The 21,985-nt window shown below is 51.9% G+C and overlaps 1 non-coding gene across 1 annotated transcript; it reads right to left on the reverse strand.

Annotated features, from left to right (window-relative positions):
- Window positions 1–21,433: 21,433 nt before the first annotated feature.
- TRNAV-AAC lies at window positions 21,434–21,506 on the reverse strand. Its single transcript has one exon. It is a non-coding gene; the product is annotated as a tRNA-Val (tRNA).
- Window positions 21,507–21,985: the final 479 nt, after the last annotated feature.

Below are 21,985 nucleotides of genomic sequence, written 5' to 3' on the forward strand. Positions count from 1 at the left end.
TCTCCGCTCCATCTTCCAAATCATTCATGAAACTATTGAATAGTACCGGACCCTGGACTGATCCCTGCCGGACCCACTAGGTGCCCCCTCTCCGTCAGGCAGCCAAACCTGTAGAAGGGCCCCTGGAGTCTAGGCTTTCAACCAGCTCTGCACCCACATGACACTGATTGCATCTAGACCGCATTTCCCTGGTTTGCTTGTGAGAATGTCCTGCGGGACTGTGTCAAAAGCCTTAGTAACCCCAAGATAGATCCCATCTACTGTTTACCCACCTCCACTAGGCCTAGAATCCTGCCAAAGAAGGAAAGAGGCTGGGTCTGGGATGATTTGTTCTTGACAAATCCATGCTCCCTTGTCCTAAGAACCAAATTATCCTGTAGGTGCTGCTGACAAACTGAGTGTTTAAGAATGTATTGCAGTATCTCTCCAGCTATGGAAGTGAGGCTGGCTAGTCTGCACGTCCCAGGGGTCTCTTTGTTCCCCTTTCAAAGATAGGTCCTGTCTTGTTCATGGATGGGAAGATGTTCTTTTTCAGGGATCTCAGATGAGAACTGGGGCACAACACCTGGTTTGTTAAGGCCACAAAAATGGAGGCAGGAACCTCTTCTCTCCTGCTGGCAAAGAACCCCAGGTACCGAAAAGACAGAGACTCACATCCCTGAATGGGCTTTAGAAAAGGCAGTGGTTAAAAAGTTTGGCCCCAACCATTTCTTGTTTCCGCAGACTAGACATTTTAGCAAACTTTAGAATTCCTTGGTGCTAAACACCGTGAAACTCCCCTTTCTCCTTCACAGAGGGCTTTAACGCCCCTTATCTCACTCAGGCTCACGACTGCCCAGAGCTCAAGAACTGTCCCTGTTCCCACTGGACAGATGGGGAGGAGCCTGAGGTCCAGAGAAGGGAAATGACCTACCCAAGGGCCTACACAGCAAGGCAGTGGCAGAGCCAGAAAGAGAAGCCACCAGTTCCGACTCCTGTTCTAACAGAGAAAAAACTCCAGAGGCAGGGATAGAGCCCAGGAATTGAAATGGTGGGGAAATTTCATTTAAACCATTTCTGTCAGAAAATCCCATTCAGACTAAACCAGTTTGTTTCTCAAAATCATAATAAGTGGGATGAAAGTTCTTTGCAAAAATATTTTGTTGCAAAACAAAAGCATCTCCTGTTTGTCACAGTGCGTTAAATTGTCTCGTCGCACACAAAGAGGAGACACTTCGATCTCAAACATTAGATAAGATGCTTCAGTCTGAGCTAAGTCATTGCTGCTCTTAACAATTTCAAAATAAAAAAAAACAAACAAATCAAATAGACTATTTCCGCTATTCTATTATGTCATAATCTGCTCTGAGTAAATGTGATAGGACACCTCATATTATGCACTACTCCTAGTGACACTCTCCAATGGATCCCATCCTCCACCCACCATGAGGTAGGTAGGAGTGGATCATTATTATCCCTACTTGAAAGAAGGAGAAGCTACGTGTGAGAAAGAAGAATTGACTTGTCTGAGGTCACACAGCCAGTCAGTGGCAGAGTTGAGAATAGGACCCCAAGAGTGCTGATTTTCAAACTAACCATCGGATCTTGAATTTCAGACATTGAATGACCTGAATAAAGTGCTCTGATGAGCTCCAGACCAACAACAGTGCACAGGAATTATTCAGCAAGTATTTGAGGAGAACTGCAATGTTAGAGAGAATCATGAACCGCTCAGAGACCATTAATGCAGAGAAGCAGCAAAATTCATCAAACATAGAACTGGTTCTGACTTATTTCCTTGGTCTTAAAAGAGAACAACAAGGACCTGAGTCTCCTCCCTGTCAATAACCCCCAGCTCAGCCAATCAGGGTAGAGACTGAGGAAGGGAGGCTGAGGGTTCTCACCAGAGAGCCCAAAGGATGGCCCAGGTCACTGGTGGGGATCAAATAAAATTCAGAATAAAATTCGGCCTCCTTAAGCTTGTGTTTTCCATGCCTAGAATTCAACTGTCACCAGATGGATCAGACTGAACAGGTTTCAAACCTCCAGGAGGCTCTTACCTTCTAAACAGGGACGGCTGTTTTCTAGTAAAATCACTAAAAGGGAAGGAGAAAACTCGAAAGAGGTTCCTCCTGGCGCTCGCGTCTGTGAACCCGAATACTCTCTCAGTCCTCAAAGAGAGATCTGGAGAAGGAGACTTGCTGCAGCAAAGCCACAGGGGTCTCTGAGGTTTCCCTGGCCCCTTGCCCCTGTCCTGCCTGGCTGATGTCAGCATCTCTCTGTGAGGTCACAACCTCCTGTCACAGAGTGTGGGGGAGTCAGGGCCCTGCACCCCCGGGCTCCCTGCGATTCACCAGGACTCTCAGCCAGCCAGTAACGCAGAAGGTTTATTTAGGCGACGGGAACACAGTCCAACACAGGTCATGCAGGTACAGATAACAGGATCCCCCCTGTGAGGTCCATCTTGGGGCCCCAGGAGCCCCATAGCCCCCATTGGGGATCAGAGCCCTGTCTCTGCTTCCCTTCTTTCCCCAGCCAGCTCCAGTCTGCCCAGCCTCCTCCAGCCCCTCCTCTCTGCTCAGTTTCTTTCCCGGGCCAGGAGGTCACCTGACCCCTTTGTCTCCAACACCTTCTCCTGGCACCTTTGCAGGAGGGGCCCAGGCCATCAGTTGCTAGGAGACAGAGTGTCAGGCATTCCGATGCGCTGGCCTTTTGCTTTGCTAGATACCTAAGAACTGCACACAGCATTCACAGCACCCCAGTAAGAACAGTCCCACTTCGTCACACCTCCCCACCAATAGTCTTTGACCAATAGTCTGAGGTCCTGCAAAAGACCTTTGTGATGTCACTGCCGCAGCCCTCCCTTGTTGTGTCAATGTCCTGCCCCTGGCCAGGCACTTTGGAGGTTTGAGCTACTCCAGGTGGATCACCCCACTCAAGGAGCGTTCGTTCTAGGCAGAACTGACACCAACTTGTCTGCCTGGGGTATTCCCCAGAAGCAGAGCACAAGTTTGAAATACGGGCAGCATAGAGCCAATATTCATAACGTCAACTACAAAAATGATACACATCTAGAGATAGCATCATTATAATCAGCCAATCAGAACCTCTACATAGACCCCTTACACGACAACCTTTCTACAATATTGGCTGCAAATATAGAACCGTGGTCGCAAGGGTGATCTATACAGTTACAGATTATATCAATAACATTACAAGAGGTGACACGGCATCAGTGAGACTGATACTGGAATACTGCCTCCAGTTTTGGTGTCCTCATGTGAAAAAGATGTTGTGAAATTGGAGCTGGGGCAGCAAAAAGCCACCAAATGTTCTGAGGGCTGAAGAAAAATGCCTTCTAGTGAGCTATTGAAAGAGCTCAACCTGTTTAGCTGATCAAAAGAAGATTGAAAGGTGACTTCACTGAAGTGTTGAAGTGCCTTAATGGAGAGAAAAGAGTGGGTATTAAAGGGCTCTTGAATCGAGCAGAGAAAGGCCTAACAAGACCCAATGGCTGGAAAATGAAAAGAGACAAATTCATATTACAACAAAGGCACAAATATTCACCAGCGACGATGATTCACCACAGGAACAAGCTACCAAGGAAAGTGGTGGGTTCTCCATCTCTTGATGTCATTTCATGAAGACTAGATGCCTTTCTGGAATGTGTTTACCCCAAAAGTAGCTCTTGTGTCATACAGGAGGCCTGTGATATGCAGGGGGTCAGATTAGATGCTCTAATGGTCTCTTCTGGCCATAAAGTCGACTAATTTCTGAAAAACTGAGTGCAGTATTGGGAGCAGCGTCTGATGTTTCCCTGTCTAGCCGGCTTGCTGCCTAGAACAAACGCTCCTTGAGTGGGGTGATCCACAGGGAGTAGCTCAAACCTCCAAAGTGCCTGGCCAGGGCAGGACATTAGCCCAGCAGGGGAGGGGTGTGGCAGTGACATCACAAAGGCGTTTAGCAGGACCTCAGCCTATTGGTCCAAGGTGGTGGGGAGGTGGTGACCTCACAGAGAGATGCTGACATCAGCCAGGCAGGACAGGGGCGAGGGGCCAGGGAAACCTCAGAGACCCCTGTGGCTTTGCTCCAGCAAGTCTCCTTCTCCAGGTCTCTCTTTGAGGACTGAGAGACTATTCGGGTTCACGGACGTGAGCGCCAGGAGGAACCTCTTTCCAGTTTTCTCCTTCCCTTGTAGTGATTTTACTAGAAAACAGCCGTCCCTGTTTACAAGGTAAGAGCCTCCTCGAGGTTTGAAATCTGTTCAGTCTGATCCGTCTGGTGACAGTTGAATTCTAGGCATGGAAAACACGAGCTTAAGGAGGCAGAATTTTATTCTGCACCTGGGATTTTGTCCCTTAGAATCACTGGGGTCATTGGGGTTTGTCCTTTTTATTTCCCCAAAAATGTGGGGCTGAACTAGTGCTCGGGCAGTGATCCCCACCAGTGACCTGGGCCATCAAACCAGTTCTGTGTTTGATGAATTTTGCTGCTTCTCTGCATTAATGGTCTCTGAGCAGTTCATGATTCTTTCTAACCTTGCAGTTCTCCTCAAATACTTGCTGAATAATTACTGTGCACTGTTGGTCTGGAGTTCATCAGAGAGCACTTTATTCAGGTCATTCAATGTCTGAAATTCAAGATCCGATGGTTAGTTTGAAAATCAGGGCTCTTGAGTCCTATTCCCAACTCTGCCACTGGCTGGGTGTGTGACCTCAGACAAGTCAATTCTCCTTTCTCAGCCTTAGTGTCTCCCTCTTTTGAGTAGGGATAATAATGATCCGCTCCTACCTACCTCACGGTGGGTGGTGGCAGGGCTGACTCTAGGTTTTTTTTCCACCCAAAGGAAAAAAAATTTAGCTGCTCCCACCCACACCCTCCTGCTGCCCAACACCTGGGCTCCCCCCCCCCCCATTTGAACCCTGTGCTGCCCCCGCTTTGGGCCTCCCCCCACCCACAGCCCCCTGCTGCCCCAGTCCTGGGCTCTCCCCCCCCACACACACACCCCTGCCACCCTAGCCCTGGGCTCTGCCCCCCTGACCTGCACCCTCCTGCCATGGGCTCTTCCCCACACACGCCCCACGTTGCCCCAGCCATGTGCTCCCCCCTCCCCACCAGTGCTCCCCCACCCACACACCCTCTGCTGCCCCAGCCCTGGGCTCCCCCCCCCCACCTGTACCCTATGGGGGGCGCAATTTTATATTTTTGCGTTGGGTGCAAAAATAGCTAGTTACGGCTCTGGGACCGCATATTGCGCTAGGTGCTGTACAATCCCTGGCCAACACTGGGACACCCAGGGGGTTCCCTCAATTTTTCTGAGCCTCTGCTGCCCAACTTCTTCTGAGTCCATCTGGATCACCCCCCACCGCAAAAACCCACCTTTCCAAACAGTCCTTCTTTCCCTGCCCCCTAATTCTGCTTTCACACCCTGGGCCCATCTCCTCTGTTTGTCCCTCCCCGGGTTATCAGAGATGGAGGCAACTTCAGCCACTGGAGTCAGCCCCAGCGAGCGCTGCAGCGTGCCCGGGGGGGTGTTTGCAGACACAGGAAGGGAGAAGCTGGGGGTGGGGGATGGGGGTGCTGGGAAGTAGGAGGCAGGAGCCAGGGGGCGGGGTTCTGGCACAGATGGGGGCGGGGCAGCTCCTGGGGGCGGGGCTCTGGCACAGCCCAGGGGCGGGGCAGCTCCTGGGGGCGGGGCTCTGACACAGCCCGGGGTCGGGGCAGCTCCTGGGGGCGGGGCTCTGGCACAGCCCGGGGGTGGGGCAGCTCCTGGGGGCGGGACTCTGGCACAGCCCGGGGGCGGGGCAGCTCCTGGGGGCGGGGCTCTGGCACAGGCCGGGGGTGGGGCAGGTCTGGGGGCGGGGCTCTGGCACAGCCCGGGGGTGGGGCAGCTCCTGGGGGCGGGGCTCTGGCACAGCCTGGGGGCGGGGCTCTGGCACATTGTGACGCAGGAGCCCGGGGTCAGCAGCTGCTCCCTGGTGGCTACGTGCTGCCAGCAGCGCTGGAGCCGCCCGGGCCGGAGCGGAGCCGCTGTTCTCAGCTGCAGCAGGAGCTGCCCCCGGCCCCGCTGGGCTCCAGGTGGGGACAGAGCCTGGGGCCCGGGGTTCCCCTGGGTGCGGCTGGCGGGGCGGGAGGGGAGAGGCCGGAGCTGCAGGCGGTGCAGGGCGGTGGGGCAGGCGGGGGGTTGATCGGTCTCTGGGCACCAGGGGAGCCCCGGGGCAGAGTGTGTGTGTAAGTGTCCCGGGCCCAGGCGTGCGCATGGGGGGAGCCCCGGCACCCCAATGCCCTGAGCCCCGGCTGGGGAGGCTGCTCCCCCCCTCCCGTGGGGAGGAGGTTGCGGCGGCTGCAGGCGGGTGCTTAGCCCACCCGGGAATGACCCGCTGCCGGCAGCTTGTGGTGCCTCCTCCGCGGAGCTTTTCCCCGGGGGCGGCTGGGGGGCTGAGTGAGCCCCCCCCAAACAGCCCCAGGGGTCGGTGGGGGGGGCAGCAGCAGCAGAGCCCCCCGCTCCCCTGGGGCTGCCCCGCCCCGCTCGGGCTGGGGGCTCTGCCAGGGCCCCCGCGTGAATCGCTGCTCCCTGCCCGCCAGGCTCGGCTCCGGCCACAGCAGCGGCGGGTGCCCCGGGGAGCCCAGCTGGGGCTGGGGCTGGGGGAGGTTGGAGGGGGGGAGAAGCTCTAGATACGGGCGAGTGGGGGGGAACCGAGCTGTGGGGGAGGAGGAGAAGCCCTGGACTGGGCTGGAGCCACGCGGGGGTGGGGGAGTGGGTTGGGGAGGGGGGGAGAAGAGCCACCCTGGGGCAGGCAGGAGAACCCCGGGCCCTGGCAGAAGACGTGGGGCTGAAGTCCCTGCCTCGGGAGCCCCAGCCACCTTAGTGGCAGAAGTTGCAGGGCTGAAGCCCTGACCCCGCTCTGTGTGGAGCTGGCCTGAGCCCCTCTCGCTCCCATCCCCCCTGTGGAGCTGGCTCTCACTCTCTGGCTGTGGAGAAATTCAGCCCAAATCTCCCCATGTTGGTATCTCCATTTCCCCCCCATCACCCAGCCATGAATGGATTTAGCCCAGGAGGCAGGGTCAGTGTTGGGCCCCACTGGGTAGGTCGGATCTAGGGTACAAAGAGGAGAAGTGACTTTCCCAAGGCTAAGCAGGGAGTCTGTGGCAGAGCAGAGACTCAAACCCAGAACACCTGAGCCCTGTGCCTTAACCACTAGGCAACCTTCCCACTGAAGGAGAGGGAACCTCCTCTGCCACTTTGAGTGTGTGGGTGGGAGCAGCCACTAGACAGAGCTGCCAGGAGGTGGGGAGGGGGGTTGGATAGTTGGGGGGGTGATTAGAGGGTGGGGGGGTCTCTGGAGGGGGCGGTCAGGGGATAAGGAGCAGGGGGGTTGGAGGGTTGTAGGGTTCGCGGCCTGGAGCGAGGACGGGGCAGGCAGGGAGCCGAGGGAGTTGGAGGGGTCGGGAGTTGTGGGGGTCCTGTCAGGGGGCGGGGACCGGTTGGATGGGGCGTGGGAGTCCCGGAGGTCTGTCTGGGGGTGGGGGTGTGGATAAGGGTCAGGGGGACAAGTAGGGGGTAGGGTCCTAGGGAGGCAGTTACAGTGGGGGGGGGGGTCCAGGAGGGGGCAGTCAGGGGACAAGGAGCAGGGGGGGTTGGGGGTTCTGTGGGGGGCAGCCAGGGGGCAGGAAGTGGGAGGCAGTGGATGGGGTGGGGCTAGGGCGGGGCTCCCTGGGTGCGCACCCTAATGAAATGTGCTGCACACGTCTATGGTCACAGGGGTGAGCCACTCGCATCCTTTTCCTGTTTGTGCCGTTTCTTTCCATCTCAAAACCTGAGAACAATTCTCCCTGGTTCTTCCCCTTCTCTCTCCCCTCCCCACATGTGGCTAGAAAATCCAAGGAGATTCCCTCGTTTTCCCTAAAATTATTGACTCTCTCATCTCTCATTTTCCCTGTAATTCTTCAATTCTCCTCAGCTTTGGGATGTGAACCCAGCCCGTTTATCTGCAGCAATTTGTCCTTGGGTAGGTGGAATTTGCTGTCCTGTGTCACTCCCCCAGCGTGGGTGGGGGTTAGTAGGTGCTGGCTGGGGGAGCCCGCAGACACGGCTGCCTCTGGGGGGGAGATGGGGGGGCGATCTCTGCCAGCGACAGGACATGGCCGCACAGGAGGGGAAGGGAGGAGCCAGTGTCCCTATGGAGCCTGCCCAGCCCCTTTGGTTCTGATCCTTTCCAGCATTTTGTTCAGAGACTTTATTACTGGGGAGGCTGAAAAATCTCCCTGTGGGCTTAGCCTGGCAGGAGGGGCCAGGTCTCCCCGGCAATAAAGAGCTGGAGCCTAGGCTGTGTCTCTGCAGGGAAAGATCCTGGGGGAATCGTGATGTGGAGGTTTCAGAACAGGCTTTAGTTCATGTCACAACTGCCCTTCTCGCCCTGCCAGGCTGCAGGATGTCGTCCATGTTTCGCTCCAGCTCATCCCATCCTCCCATGGGACAGGGAAGGGAAATGGCTGAAGAGGAGCCAGTTCAGGTAGGGGTTATTGGGCGGGTGTAGGGGGTGTTCTGGTGGGTTCCTGCTGGAGGGGAGGGACAGCAAATGCACCGGAGGAGGGAGGCTTGGGCAGTCTGGTTTGGAGGTTGGAGTTTGCCAAATAATTCCCAGGGTGGAGAATGGGAGGAGGCCAGGGTGTAGCAAACCTGTTGGGACTTGTTCAATATGCGGCTTCCATTCTAGGAACAGACCCACGAGGTAAGCGGGTGGAAATGCTCTAATTTGTGGAACAGGAAACAACCCCCCTCGGTGGGGCTAGGAAAATGGGCCAGACTCCCAGGGCTGGAGCCCGACCTGATTAACCAGCGGCTGCTGTGAGATGTGAGGGGCACCCACCAGGGAGGCTTGGGGGGGGTTCTTAACCTTTTTCTTTCTAAGGCCCCCAACGTGCTATAAAAACTCCACGGCCCTGCATGTGCCTGGTTCTCTGCATATAAAAGCCAGCGCTGGCGTTAGGGGGCGGCAACCAGGGCAGTTGCCTGGGGCCCCATGTGACAGGCCCCCCCTCAAAGCTAATTGCTCAAGCTTTGGCTTCAGCCCCTGGTGGCAGGGCTCATGGCCCCAGGCAGGGAGGTTTGGGCTTTCTGCCCTGGGCCCAAGCGAGTCTGACACAGGCCCTGCTTGGAGGCCCCCCTGAAACCTGCTCGCAGCCCCCCAGAGGTCCAGGGACCCCTAACTGAGAACCACGGCCTTAGGGGATGTGCCCCTCCCCCACACCCAGCTCCAGGGCTGGCTTTAGAGAAAATGGTGCCCTGGGTGAACTTGTATTTTGGTGCCCCCCATCACCCCTGGCCCCCACGGGCTCCTTGGGCTCCCCACCATCATGTCCAGACCCCGGTGCCTCCCTCTAGGGCTTAGTTTGTATTGAAAGAGGCGCCAGTGCTCAGCCCCAGCACAAATTCAGTACTGGCAGGGCGGCCTCACAGCAGCGGCTGCTGGCCGAGCGCCCAGCTCTGAAGGCAATGCCACCGCCAGCAGCAGAGCAGAAGTGAGGGTGGCCTAGTGTGTGGTGTATTGTGCAGCCTTTTATTTTATTTAAAGTGCAGTTTGTAATGTGGCATTTCACCACCGCGGGGTCGGCTCTGGTGGCGACAGTTTCAAGCTTAACAGAGTGAAAGTCGCCTCAGCTACTTGCTTCAATTGTACAGTCTCTAGGAACACACAGAGACCAAGGGAAGTGACCACACAGACATTCACAAGCACAATGTCTAGTCGGTTTTACAAGTTTTATTAAAGTTACAGTTAAAGTTATGACGCCCCAAGTGCACAGAAATTCTATAAAGACCTGTGCAAAAGTTACAACTCTAGTTCTACTCACATCCTCACAATAGTATTAGGGTCTGATGTGTCTCTCATGGATTGATCATCAGTAGAGGGATGGTTCCTGCTGGAGTTTCCCACAGGGAGCTCAATTTTCCTGTTCTGGGCACCCCCTTTTCATAATGTGGTTCTGATTATACCTCATTAGCATTGACACACCACCTGTGTCCTGTGGTTAAGGCACATTTGGAAACAGAGGTGGCTTTCCAGAATTTTTTTTATTTAAAATTAAACTTCTGGCTAATTGTTCACCCTGTTACCACTTGGTACCTCTTTTCCCATCATCTTAGGGCATCGGGTTATTCCTCGGCCATTTACTTCTGTCAGCTTTTCTTAGCTCGAAGGCCTAAAATAGCGAAGTTAAAATCTTGCAGGTCTCAGCCTACAGGCCTTGCATGTCAGCTGTAATTATGTAGATACCTAATACATGATTATTCTCATTACAGGCCGATCAATCGATTCTCTATTTAGCACACAGTGATTCCATGTGACATAACGTGTTAGTTATTTATAACACCACACAATAAATGAACAGTAAACTAAAATCACTGGCTGCCATTCCCACCCTTACTCCTACACTGCTGCTGTGGCCTGTGGTGCCCGGTGCTCTGCCTGCAGCTCAAGACGGGCTTTGCGCTCTCACACGGGGGCAGCATCTTGCCGGAGCCCCAGATACCCTGCAGCCCTGTGGCCGCTCCTGGCTCACCAGGGGCCATTTCAGATTTTGGGGAGGGGGCAACTTTAACTGTGATTCCAGGGGCTACTGATGCCCTGAAATCTGTAGGGTTTTTTTGCAGAAAATAACTTAGAAATTCACTGACGAGCACTGTATCTAATTGTTATATAAAGAAAGATAAATATATACTGACTCCAATTACAGCCACGTATTCAATTTAGAACAATCAGGAGATAATACAGCAAGATATTCCCTATCCCAAGCCGTGAGGTATCCGTTCTGGAGCTCTGACGCAGGTATCAGAAACACAAGTTTGATACTTTGCACCGTATCTTTAGTAGAGAGAAATAAAAATAGAGAAAGGAAGCAGATTTTACTTAACAGACACACTCTGTGTTACTGCCATTATCTCCTCTATTTTAGTCAATTGTTTTTAACTCCACTGACAACGTATTTACTTACTTTTACATACGTGATTAAGGTTTTTTCTCTTTAAGAACAGGAATTTATTTTTGTAGTTATTTTGGCATTTATGTTTACTGATCACAATCATGTATGTGACTCACTAACATTTGACTCCATCATTGCTATCAGTATCATACTTGGAGCTGCATTTATTTTCATAGAAATTTTAAGTTACTTTCCAGATATAACTGTACCATGAAGTTTGGGGGAGACAGGGGCCTGCACCTCCCCCACTTCCTGCCATTCACCGTGACTCTCAGCCAGCCAGTAAAACAGAAGGTTTATTAGACGACAGGAACACAGTCCCAAACAGAGCTTGTAGGTACAGACAACAGGACCCCTTGGTCAGGTCCATCTTGGGGGGTAGGGAGCCAGACCCGGTTCTGGCCTCCCTCCATTTCCCCAGCCAGCTGCAAACTGAACACCACCCCCCCGCCATCTCCTCCAGCCACCCCCCGGCTCCTCCTCCAGCCTTTGTCCAGTTTCCCGGGCAGAAGATGTCACCTGGGCCCATCTCCCCCCTGGGCTCAGGTTACATGCTCAGCTATCGTCCCTCAAGTGAAGTCACATCCTGATATCCCATCCCCAATGCAGACAGTCCCAGTAAAACTCCCCCGCAACATCCCCAGCTCAATCCTCCCCACTCCCTGCTTCGTCACAGACTAAAAATACAATCTGAAGATAAGTGATCTTCATCTGCACAGTGTCTGAAGTTTTGAGTTTAGCTAATTTTTTTCAAACAAGCCCTGCTCAGGTAAGTACAAGCAAAATGTACAGTCTGTTATTTGCTAGTACCATTTAAATAATGAATGACAAAGCACAATACGGCAATAACAGTAATAATGATAATTACTCCAGCCAGGCCAGGTGAGGCATTTTAGAACTCGTTACTCAGAGAACTGAATTTAAGCATAAGACAGAAATAAAATGATGAAATGCACAGACCCGTTAAAAAGCTAAAATACCAGCACTGTCATGCTGACCAAATGTGAGAGAATAAAATTACAGAGACTACATGTACTTTGCGCATTTTGACAGGAAGTAAAAGGAAGTAACAACAGTAACTGACGTGTCTGTGGTGGGATGAATGTGTGTGTGTGCGGGGGGAGTGTGAGACCCAGCCCGCTGTCACTTCCAGCCCAGCGGCACTCACTAGTCCGAAGGCTCGTTCACACGGCAGCAGGGGCCAGCAGCTCCCACTCCTGACCCAGAGGCAGCAGCACAGAATCTTGTCCCCCCAGCTCAGCTCAGCAGAGACTGGGCACAGAGGCAGGAGGGTGGGGCCACCCCGACATCTGCCACCCCCCCCCGCACAGCACAGGAGGCTCCTGGGAGCAGCTTGGCCGGGGCAGCTCCAAGTGGGGGGAGGGGGCAGGGCTGCTGGAACAGGTGCAGGGGCAGACAGCTGAAGAGAAGTGGGGGGAGGCGAGACAGGACACCCCTGCTGGAGGAACCCCCTCAGCAAGGCCCCCCTGGATCGTCATGTCGTCTGCCCCCCACTAAGTCTGGCCCCGTCCAGCTCTTCACAATGAGAACAGCGCTGGGCTCCCTGCCAGCGAGCTCTCCCTGCACCTGCCAGGGCCTCCATCGCCTGTGTCCGTCTGTGGCTAGTGGGGGGTGGGGGTGGTGTGGATCTGCTGGGAGAGAGGAGGGGCTCTCGCTTCGTCCCCTCCCCCTGGCGTTTCCTGGCTGCTCTGAGCGGGGTGGGGGTGGGACTCTGCCTGTGAGCCACCCAGAGCTTCCATTTGATTGGCTCCTCTCCCCCATGAGTGTGGGGCTGTGAGTGGGGCAGCAGGTCCTGAGTGTTGGACTCTTGCTCTTTCAGGGGCTGGTGACCTTCGAGGAGGTGGCTGTGTATTTCACCAGGGAAGAGGGGGCTCTGTTGGACCCCGCTCAGAGAGCCCTCTACTGGGATGTCATGCAGGAGAACTATGAGACGGTGACCTCGCTGGGTAAGGAGTCCTGTCCCCTGGGTGATTAGAAGCTGTGGGGTCTCTAAAGAATCTGAGCAGTAATAACTTTATACCTTTATTCCTCATACAAGTTTTGACAAGTTTCCTTGCCCCCCCCCTTTTTTGCCTTATCTCCCACCCACTAGAATAATTTTTAGACATTTGTCATCAGTGATTTTGAAATTGCATTTAATGTGTCCTTATAGGCTACATTAATAACTGTCGCTTTCATGCCTTTTCCTCATTTTAAGAGGAAAATATGCCACCTGTAGAATTCTAAATTGAGTAAATAGGTGTGTGACCGATGCAGGGCTTGTGTGACAGTCAGATGAGCTCCTCTTTTGATAGAAGAGAGTATAACATTGTCATTCAGGAGCCCAAAGGTGAAAGGAGAACAGAGCCATGTGAGACGAGGAGAAGGGGTGGGGGGAGTAGCTAATTCTGGGGTGCCTGGACATGGGGAAGGTGTGCGCAGGGTTAGAGCTAAGATGGAGAAAGGAGGTAGGAGGTTGTGAGAGACGAGGAGGGAACACAAGAAGCTCCCAAGATGCCGGGAGGTGGTGCTGGCTGAGAGTAATGGGAAGAAGGGGAGGGGAGTGTGGGGGAAGGGCACCCAGGAAGTGGGCTGGGTGGGTCAGTGGGAGGGAGGAGAGGTTTGGGGATCCAGAGCTGTGGGGGATCCCAGACCTTTAACCCCAAATCCCTACCCAAGCTTTAGCGCCTCCACTCCAGTTTTTTTTCTGTTCAGTTTCACGTCATTATACATTTTCCCCCCAAATATTATTATTATAACTCTTGACCTCCCTCTCCCACTCATTACCCCCCTCCCCATCTCTAGGCACAGCGACCCCGGCCTCCGACCCTGAGTCCTTGCTGCATCCTCCCTCCCATAGCAGGGCCACTTTCCAGGCACAAATGGGCACTTTGTTGATGATGTCACAGGCTGGTAGTGTAGCCTGTACAGTTTTTACACCTATAAGATGACGTACTGGGGGTACAGCTCGCCCTTGTACATGGCTACTTAAAGTTAATGGAGAAGATGAAATTTGGTGAAACACAGAAACTTGATTTAATGGAGACAGTTATAATTGAAATCATAGGCAAGGATCAATACACGTAACGATTAGATGAAGATAAATAGAGTAAAGAGGGTCTTGCACTGTGCGGACTTACAAGTTATGGACATGGTTGGAAACAAAGATCGAGGGGCAAGGGAGGCCATCAGAAGGGAGGCCCTGCTTCAGTTTACACTGTCTTGGGGACACGACAAAATGAAAATTTGGAAACCAGGAGAGGTATTTTATCCATTTCCTTATGGTAATAGGATGGCGATATACCACATCTGCTCCTTTACTCTGATTACAAGAATGTCAATAACTGCCCCAGCCCATACGTGGCCTTTGGGAAGTCCATAAATAAGCATCAAGCCTTTACCTCACTTATTAATTAACAATTCCAATCTATGAATGTGGTGCAACCTAATTGCTAAAGCCCACCCCAAGCTTCCTTCTTTCCGGAAGAATTAGAGGCTGTTGCTCCTGAATGTTAGTGTGTAATTCCCCAGCCTTCTCCTCCCACTGGGGGAGTTTAATTCTCCCTCCCATTACACCTGAGTCACTAGATTTCCTAATTCCCCAAAATGTGCTTTTGCGATGTCACAGTTCTGGGGTAGCGAAGCCTTTGACCTGCCTCCATGGTCTGCTCACGGAATGGCCCCTCAGGTATCAGGCCTGTAGCCAGCCCCTCTCTATGGGCAGGGACCCACCTGCCTCTCCTTTTTCACCAGGGTGTGAGGATTGCAGCTTGTCCTCCACTGTGTTCGCTGGACTAACGTCCAGTTCCTGTGCTTTGCTTTCTCTCCAGGGGCTGTGAGCTCTGTGTGTGTGTGTGTGAGAGAGAGAGAGAGAGAGAGAGAGGTGGGAATTTCGGTGATACGTGTATGATGCCAATACGCACCTCAGTTTCCTGCTGTGGTTGGTATTGCTGTGATTAGAACGAGCAGGAGACATGAGGTGTTTTGTCACATAGCTGTCATGGGGTGATACGAATGGGTCATTAAGGACTGGCTGGGGCCAACCTACATCAATGGAATACCCGACAGAGACAAGGGAATAATTGTCACCTGTCCATGGGAGGATCTCCGCTTGGCTGAGTGAAGCACACATGGACTCGTTATGTTTTTGAGAGCAGGAAGAACTGGGCTCGCAGACACAGGGAGCTTTGCTGGAGTGAAGACAAATGGACAGAGACAGTGAAAAGAAACCAAACTGTTTTCTACAGCAGCCTGGCTCAAGGGCATTGGCCAGTGTGGACTATATTGTCTTCATTGTTTCTCTGTGCTAATGAAAAGACTTTCCAGTGCTGAGTTTCGGTTGACTAATAAACCCTGCAATGTTTTAACAGTCTGCCCAGTGTCGCAGCAAAAACTTGCTGAGGTGCACTGAAGCATGAATGAGGAACAGTCTCTGAACAGGAGTGTCGTTCAGCTGGACCTGCTGGCAGAGCTCACAGGTTGAAGTAGGAGTGTTGAAGCCAGAGGCTCAGTCTCAGGTGTTGAAGCTACATGGCCTGTCCTTGTGGAAGAGTGGGACCCCTTGGGGGTCTAGTGCACTCAAGGGGCACCTCCCAAGGACGGTTTAAAAGCCAGGGCATTGCAGAGATCCTATGGATCCATGACAGTGCCAGAGGTTCAGCCTTATGGGGAAAAGATACAAAACAAGAAAAGGATCTAAATGAGTGTTTACCATCGCTCCCTCTCAGTCCTCATGGGAATCCCTGATCCATTCCAAAGTGTATTAAAACCTTCCTCTAAGGCTCACCTCTTGGTTATCAGGTCATGTCCGTTTTGTTAGAGGTTTTCCCTTCACCCTCCCACTTCCCTGGTTCTTGTCACGCAGACAGGAAGCAGCGAAAGACCAGAAGTCCGAAGCGCAGACAATGCCATGTTTATTGGGGTTAGTTTCCAAGGAAGCATATTCTGAAGCCCTTCACACCAGTCGGGCTTATCTCGATCTACTGATACAGTCTGTTCCCCAGTGTTCCCTCCCCAGCTCTGATGCCGCAGAGCGTTTATCCCGTGTCCCCCTTCCCAGCTCTGATGCAGCTGAGGCTTGCCTGTGTTCCCGTTTTCCCCACACACACACACCTTAACAAACATGATTCCAATTTCCCTTCCCCGTCCTGTTGGACCCCGTTTATATAGTAATATTCTCAGCTATACCTTAACCAATCATTTTACTGAAATTTAACGAACCAATTCTAACATATTGTAACATAATTCTCTAACCAATTATATCCCACCACCCTAATTAACTTACACCTAGCAAAATTAACTGTACAGCAGAGAGAAACAATTACAGAACCAGACAGATTAACAATGGAAAAGTGGGGGCCATAAAGATAGAACAATACAGAAATGAGGGTTTCACAACCACAAGCATTGAGAAGTGATTTCTTGCCAGACAGGCTGCTGTCAAACTAAGTTTTCTATAACCATCTTAAGATCTGTTTCTTTATCTGGTGGTGATGGGCACTATCAGGACAGGATCGTCTTCCTAACAGCCCAATAGCACCTTATTTCAGTGTGACTGGTTTGGGATGTGAGGATGTGACCCTTTGCTTCCCAGCTTATGGCTGCCCCTGCTGCTTAGCCAAAGGCCTTAGCCTAAGAACAAGGCCTCAGACGGTCACAGTAAGAGAAGGCCCTTACAAATACAGACAGTGATTTTGATTCTTTGTTTTCATACTCCTGTAAGTAGCTAAGCGATAAAAATACCCCTAAGTTCTTAAAGTACAGGCTTTACAGGCAGGCCTGAATATCGCTGTTCTAAGAGTTGGGTCTATCCCTTCCCCCATTCTGTGTCTGTCTTGTCTATTCAGATTGTAAATTCTTCAGGGCATGGCCCAGCTACTATTCTCTGTTTGTACTTGTCGTAGCACAATGGGGACCCACTGTTAGTTGCTCCTTAGGCACTAAGGTAATGCATATGATTTATAATAATAACTCTCCTGCCACTTGGAGCCAAGGAAGCTGGTCTTGGGATGTTACTGCTTAAAATTGAGCTGGGGGTTAAAACCATGGACTATTCTTTGTGACAAGTATCCCACAAATTCCACTGACCTCCCTTGTTTTCTGTTGCTACAGCTCTAGTACCCATCAATCCAAAGACTGAGAGAAATGGAGAGTTCAAACCATTGTCCTTTTAGTATCTTATTGTTCCTCTCTCTGTTTTTTGTGCTGGCCTTTCTATTCTATCACTTTCTGCCTTTGTTTAGTGGTAACAGTTCGTTTCCATCACTCATGTTTGTTTGTTTAAATCTCTATCCATTGTTAAATACATTTTTTGCTTGTTCGATAACTGTACTCAGGTGCTGTGTGAGATACAGTAGCAATGGTCCACAGTAAAACTAGTAACCTGAGGTACTTGGGGAAGAGAGGATCTGGGATTTCACCGAGTATCTGATGATCCGGGCTGGACCCCAGAGGGGGACACATTGAAGGAACTCAGGGGTTAGAGTGGCTGCTGTAGCTCAGAGGAGGGTGCTTGAGTTCCAGCAGGCTGGTGAGTTTGGTCACTAACATCCAAATGGAAAACTCCTTCTTCCTAGTGGTGGGTTAGGGGGAGGGATAGCTCAGTGGTTTGAGTATTGGCCTGCTTAAACCCAGCGTTGTGAGTTCAATCCTTGAGGGGCTACATAGGGATCTGGGGCAACAATTGGTCCTGCTAGTGAAGGCAGGGGGCTGGACTCAATGATCTTTCAAGGTCCCTTCCCATTCTAGGAGATTGGTATATCTCTAATTATTATTATAGGTGGCAACAAGAGACTCACAGCCCTCAGCTCCCTGAGAAGGGTCACAATGTGTCTCTATGTTGATCCACCTGTCAAATTCACACAGGGAAAGTTCCCTATTGCATAAAACTCTGCCCTATGAAGTCATGGAACATGTGTTCTTCGCTTTGTGGGTACATCTAGACTACCCGCTGTATCGGCAGGTAGCGATTGATTTCTCGTGGATCGTTATATCGCATCTCATCTAGACGTGATATATCGATCTCCGAAAGTGCTCCTGTCGACTCCAGAACTCCACCAGTGTGAACGGCGGTAGCGGAGTTGACAGGGGGAGCCGCAGACGTCGATCCTGCGCTGTGAGGACGAGAGGTAAATCGATCTAAGATACTTCGACTTCAGCTACGCTATTCAAAAGAGACAGAGCTTGTAGAGGACCAACCTCTGTTGGTGAAAGAGACAAGCTGTGGAGATAACCCAGCACCCTTCTTCAGTTCTGTGTAGCCTGAAAGATCGTCTCTTTCATAACAGCAGTTAGAACATAAGAACAGCCAGGAGCGGCGCCAGGGTTTCGGGCGCCCTAGGCAAAATTCGGGGGGGGAGGGGGCCGCAGCTGGAGTGGCAGCGACTCCCAGGGCTTCTCCCCTGGTAGCTGGTGCTCATTATCAATCAAATAAATCAAAACACTTCCCCCTGTAAGTAGGTTTAGCCCGGGACCCTCAGAGTCAGCAGCTCTTACACCCCATTCTGAGCTCTCCGGTCAGGTGTCCTAGCACTGAAAGCCTCCTGTTTAGATCCTAAAATAGCGTTTTTGCACCAGGGGGGCTGAAATTTTGGACTGGACAGTGTAGCTCCACCGTTATTTTATTGAATTGCTTCAAAACAGCAAGTGTAGAAAGTCTCCTAAGTGCCAGGCTCTCTGCCATGGAAACAGCTGCCCCTGCTCTGCAGGAGTCTGTGCGTTCCACACAGCAACGTACAAACCTGCTCCGCACTGAAGGGGGGTCAGACAGTGACGGTAACGCAAATCTTCTGACTATTAACCCAGGTCACTTCCTTTCTTTAACCCAGGACATGCCAGTCACCTGTTAGCCATGGTGTTATCTTCACCTTAAAATACCTCTCAGGACATTGAACAGAGGAAGTGAAATCCCCTCCCCCGAATGGCTCCCTGTTGAGGCATTGTACCGGACCTGCCCCTGGAGACTGTCTGGTTTTATACTCTTAGAGCTTTATCTCTTCAAACCCCTTATCCCAATCTCTGGGCCAACCGCCACATTTCAGAGTTTAGAATTTACTCTCATCACCCTCCTATGGCACTTTCCATGTGAATTGGGCAAAGCGAGTGGGGGAAGCTCCGTGGCTAATGAAAACCAACGCTCTGGGTGAGGCTTGAACACACACCCACAGCTGTATTTCCTCCTGCATGAGCCACTATAGGTGCTTCTTAGACAAACTTGGGCTGTAGGTGGTTATGTGTGTCTGTGCTTCACCACTTTGGCTGCTCTGTGAAAAGCTGATGGTTCAAACAGAAGCTGGTGGGTTTTTGTTTTGTTTTAAGCAATTAGAGTCTAGTACATTTTAACAGGCAGAAAATGTCCTATTCTGGTCTAGCCCCATTTGACTCCTTCTGTCCATCTTCTTCTTTCCCCCTCAGTGTCTTTCCTTCCCCATTGGGGACATGCAGAGATGAACCCCAGTCAGTCTGTGTCACAGAGAGTCTGTATCGCCTAAGGAATGTGAGTGAAGGATTCCGGCTGAATTAACGCCGCTCACCTGGGTTAGAAACATTTGTTTCTTTCGAGCAGATAGTGGGAAATGGGACATTAATTGAGACCCAGGAGGCAAGGCAGAGGCTTCATGATCTTGATCTCCATGAAGGGAGAGAGGATCCCCAGGAAGGAACAGAGCTTCCTTTAGACTCAAGCTGGGGTCTCCTGGAAGTTGGAAAAGACCCTTGGTCACTGAGGATCTCATGGGATCGTGCTGCTCCAGAGGCTCGAGAGTCCTGGGTGTGGGGAGGGTGTCACTGCACAGTCTGAAATGGAAGGGAGGACCCTGGAAGGGAAGGGGAGGAACAGAAAATGGAGAGGAATGAAACAGAATAAACGCCTCTTCTCTCTCCCATCCCCAACCCAGCAAGAACTGTTATCAGTGGGGAAACTCCCCACGATGAATGGCAGAGACCACAGAGACATTCGCCTCATGCTGAGAAGTAAGGTGACCAGACACTAAGTGTGAAAAATCAGAGACTTTCACCAGAGGCATTGGTGGTATAGTGGTGAGCATAGCTACCTTCCAAGCAGTTGACCTGCGTTTGATTCCCAGCCGATGTGATGATTCCTCCACTGGGAATTGGTTTAATTTCAGTCACGTTGTTTCAGTTTATCAATGGAATGAGAGAATCAGTGTCCCGAATCCCAACAGGTCATTAAACACCCAGTGGAGGAAGAAAGGGGTGGGACTATATAATGAGCAGTTGGAGTCATCCTGGTATTACAATGCTTGTTTCATTTTTTTTTTAAATTTCCTTTACTTCCCTCTCCCTTTTAGACTCAGAGCCTTTAAGGTCAGAAGGGACCAGTGTGATCATCTAGTCTGACCTGCTGCACCTTGCAGGCCAAAAGACCCCACCCACCCACTCCTGGAATAGACCCGGGAGGGGAGGCAGCTCCATACACTGTCCCTACCCCAGGCAGCACATGGAGCCCTCTGCTCCCCTCCCCAATGCGTGTGCAGAGATGTGCCAGCAGCACTAAGGTGGCTCCATGCCCACTCTACCTCCGTCCCTCCGTGCCGCTCCCAGAAGTGGCTGGCATGTCCCAGCATCCCCTGGAGTGGGGGGAGTGTCTCCACGTGCTGCCCCTGCCCCGAGCACCAACTCTGCAGCTCCCATTGGCCAGGAACTGTAGCCAATGGGAGCTCTGGGGGCAGCACCTGCAGACAGCAGCACATGGAGATCCCCTGGCCCCACTCATCTAGGAGCTGCTGCCAGAGGGTTGTGTGTACCGGTCACTTTGGGAGCTGCATCACCCCTCCTGCACCCCACCCCCACCCCCAGCGCAGTGCCCACACCCAAATTTCCTCCCAGTGCTTTGCTTGTCTTCCTTTCACCAGAACCATCCTTCTTCTCCTGGGCTGCAAGTAGCCACCCCTGGGAAGCCAAGAGGCAGGCACAGGATTCTGCAAGGTAAGTGTCCCACAGTGCCGTGATGGACGGTGCAATGAAGGTAAGTCTTCCCGAGGCACGATGAACTGCAATGCAGCGAACCACTGGCCAGGCGGTCGGGGCGAAGGGCATTCACTGGAGGTACAAGCTTGTGAGTGACTCCTGAGCACAGGGCCCCTTCCCCTTTTAAGGACCTGCTCCTCATGGCCTGCGACTGGAGATGACTTGGCTGCATCTGGTGGGTCACACTCCACCTTGGGCAGTGTCCATGCTCTGGGTGTGTGATCACTGACTAATTAGAGTCCCAGACACCTTGTCTATCTAGGAGCTCTTCTGATCTTCCAGCTGTTCAACCAGCTCCTTCATCCCACAAGCATTCCATGAGGGAGCGGGAGGGGGAGGGGGAAAGCCACTTCACAGGCATTCAGAGAGGAAGAAGAGACAAAAATGGGAATGGGGGAAGTATAACAGACCTATTGAGCATAGAAATCACTGCTGCTCCTACAACAGCAGGGACAGGCCACTAGGAGCTGGGAAAAGGAAGCCATCATGTTTCTGCCTGGTTTTGAACCATGGACCTTTTGCATGTTAGGCAAATGTGATAACCACTACACTACAGAAACTCTGTTGCAAGGCTCTGCCCCTCCCTTCATAAGAACAGAAGAATGGCCAGACTGGGTCAGACCAAAGGTCCATCCATCCCCATATCCTATCTGCCAACAGTGGCCAATGCCAGGTGCCCCAGAGGGAGTGAACCTAACAGGTAATGATCAAGTGATCTCTCTCCTGCCATCCATCTCCACCCTCTGACAAACAGAGGCTAGGGACACCATTCCTTACCCATCCTGGCTAATAGCCATTAATGGACTTAACCTCCATTAATTTATCTGCAAAAGAACAAGGAGAACATGTGGCACCATAGAGACTAACAAATTAATTTGAGCATAAGCTTTTGTGGACTAAAACCCACTTAATCGGATGCATGCAGTTAAAAATACAGTAGGAAATATATATACACACAGAGAACATGAAAAAAATGGGTGTTGCCATACACACTATAACGAGAGCGATCAGTTAACATGAGCTGTTATCAGCAGGAGAA

This window comes from Mauremys mutica, unplaced genomic scaffold (genome assembly GCF_020497125.1).
Source record: "Mauremys mutica isolate MM-2020 ecotype Southern unplaced genomic scaffold, ASM2049712v1 Super-Scaffold_100036, whole genome shotgun sequence".
NCBI lineage: Eukaryota > Metazoa > Chordata > Testudines > Geoemydidae > Mauremys > Mauremys mutica.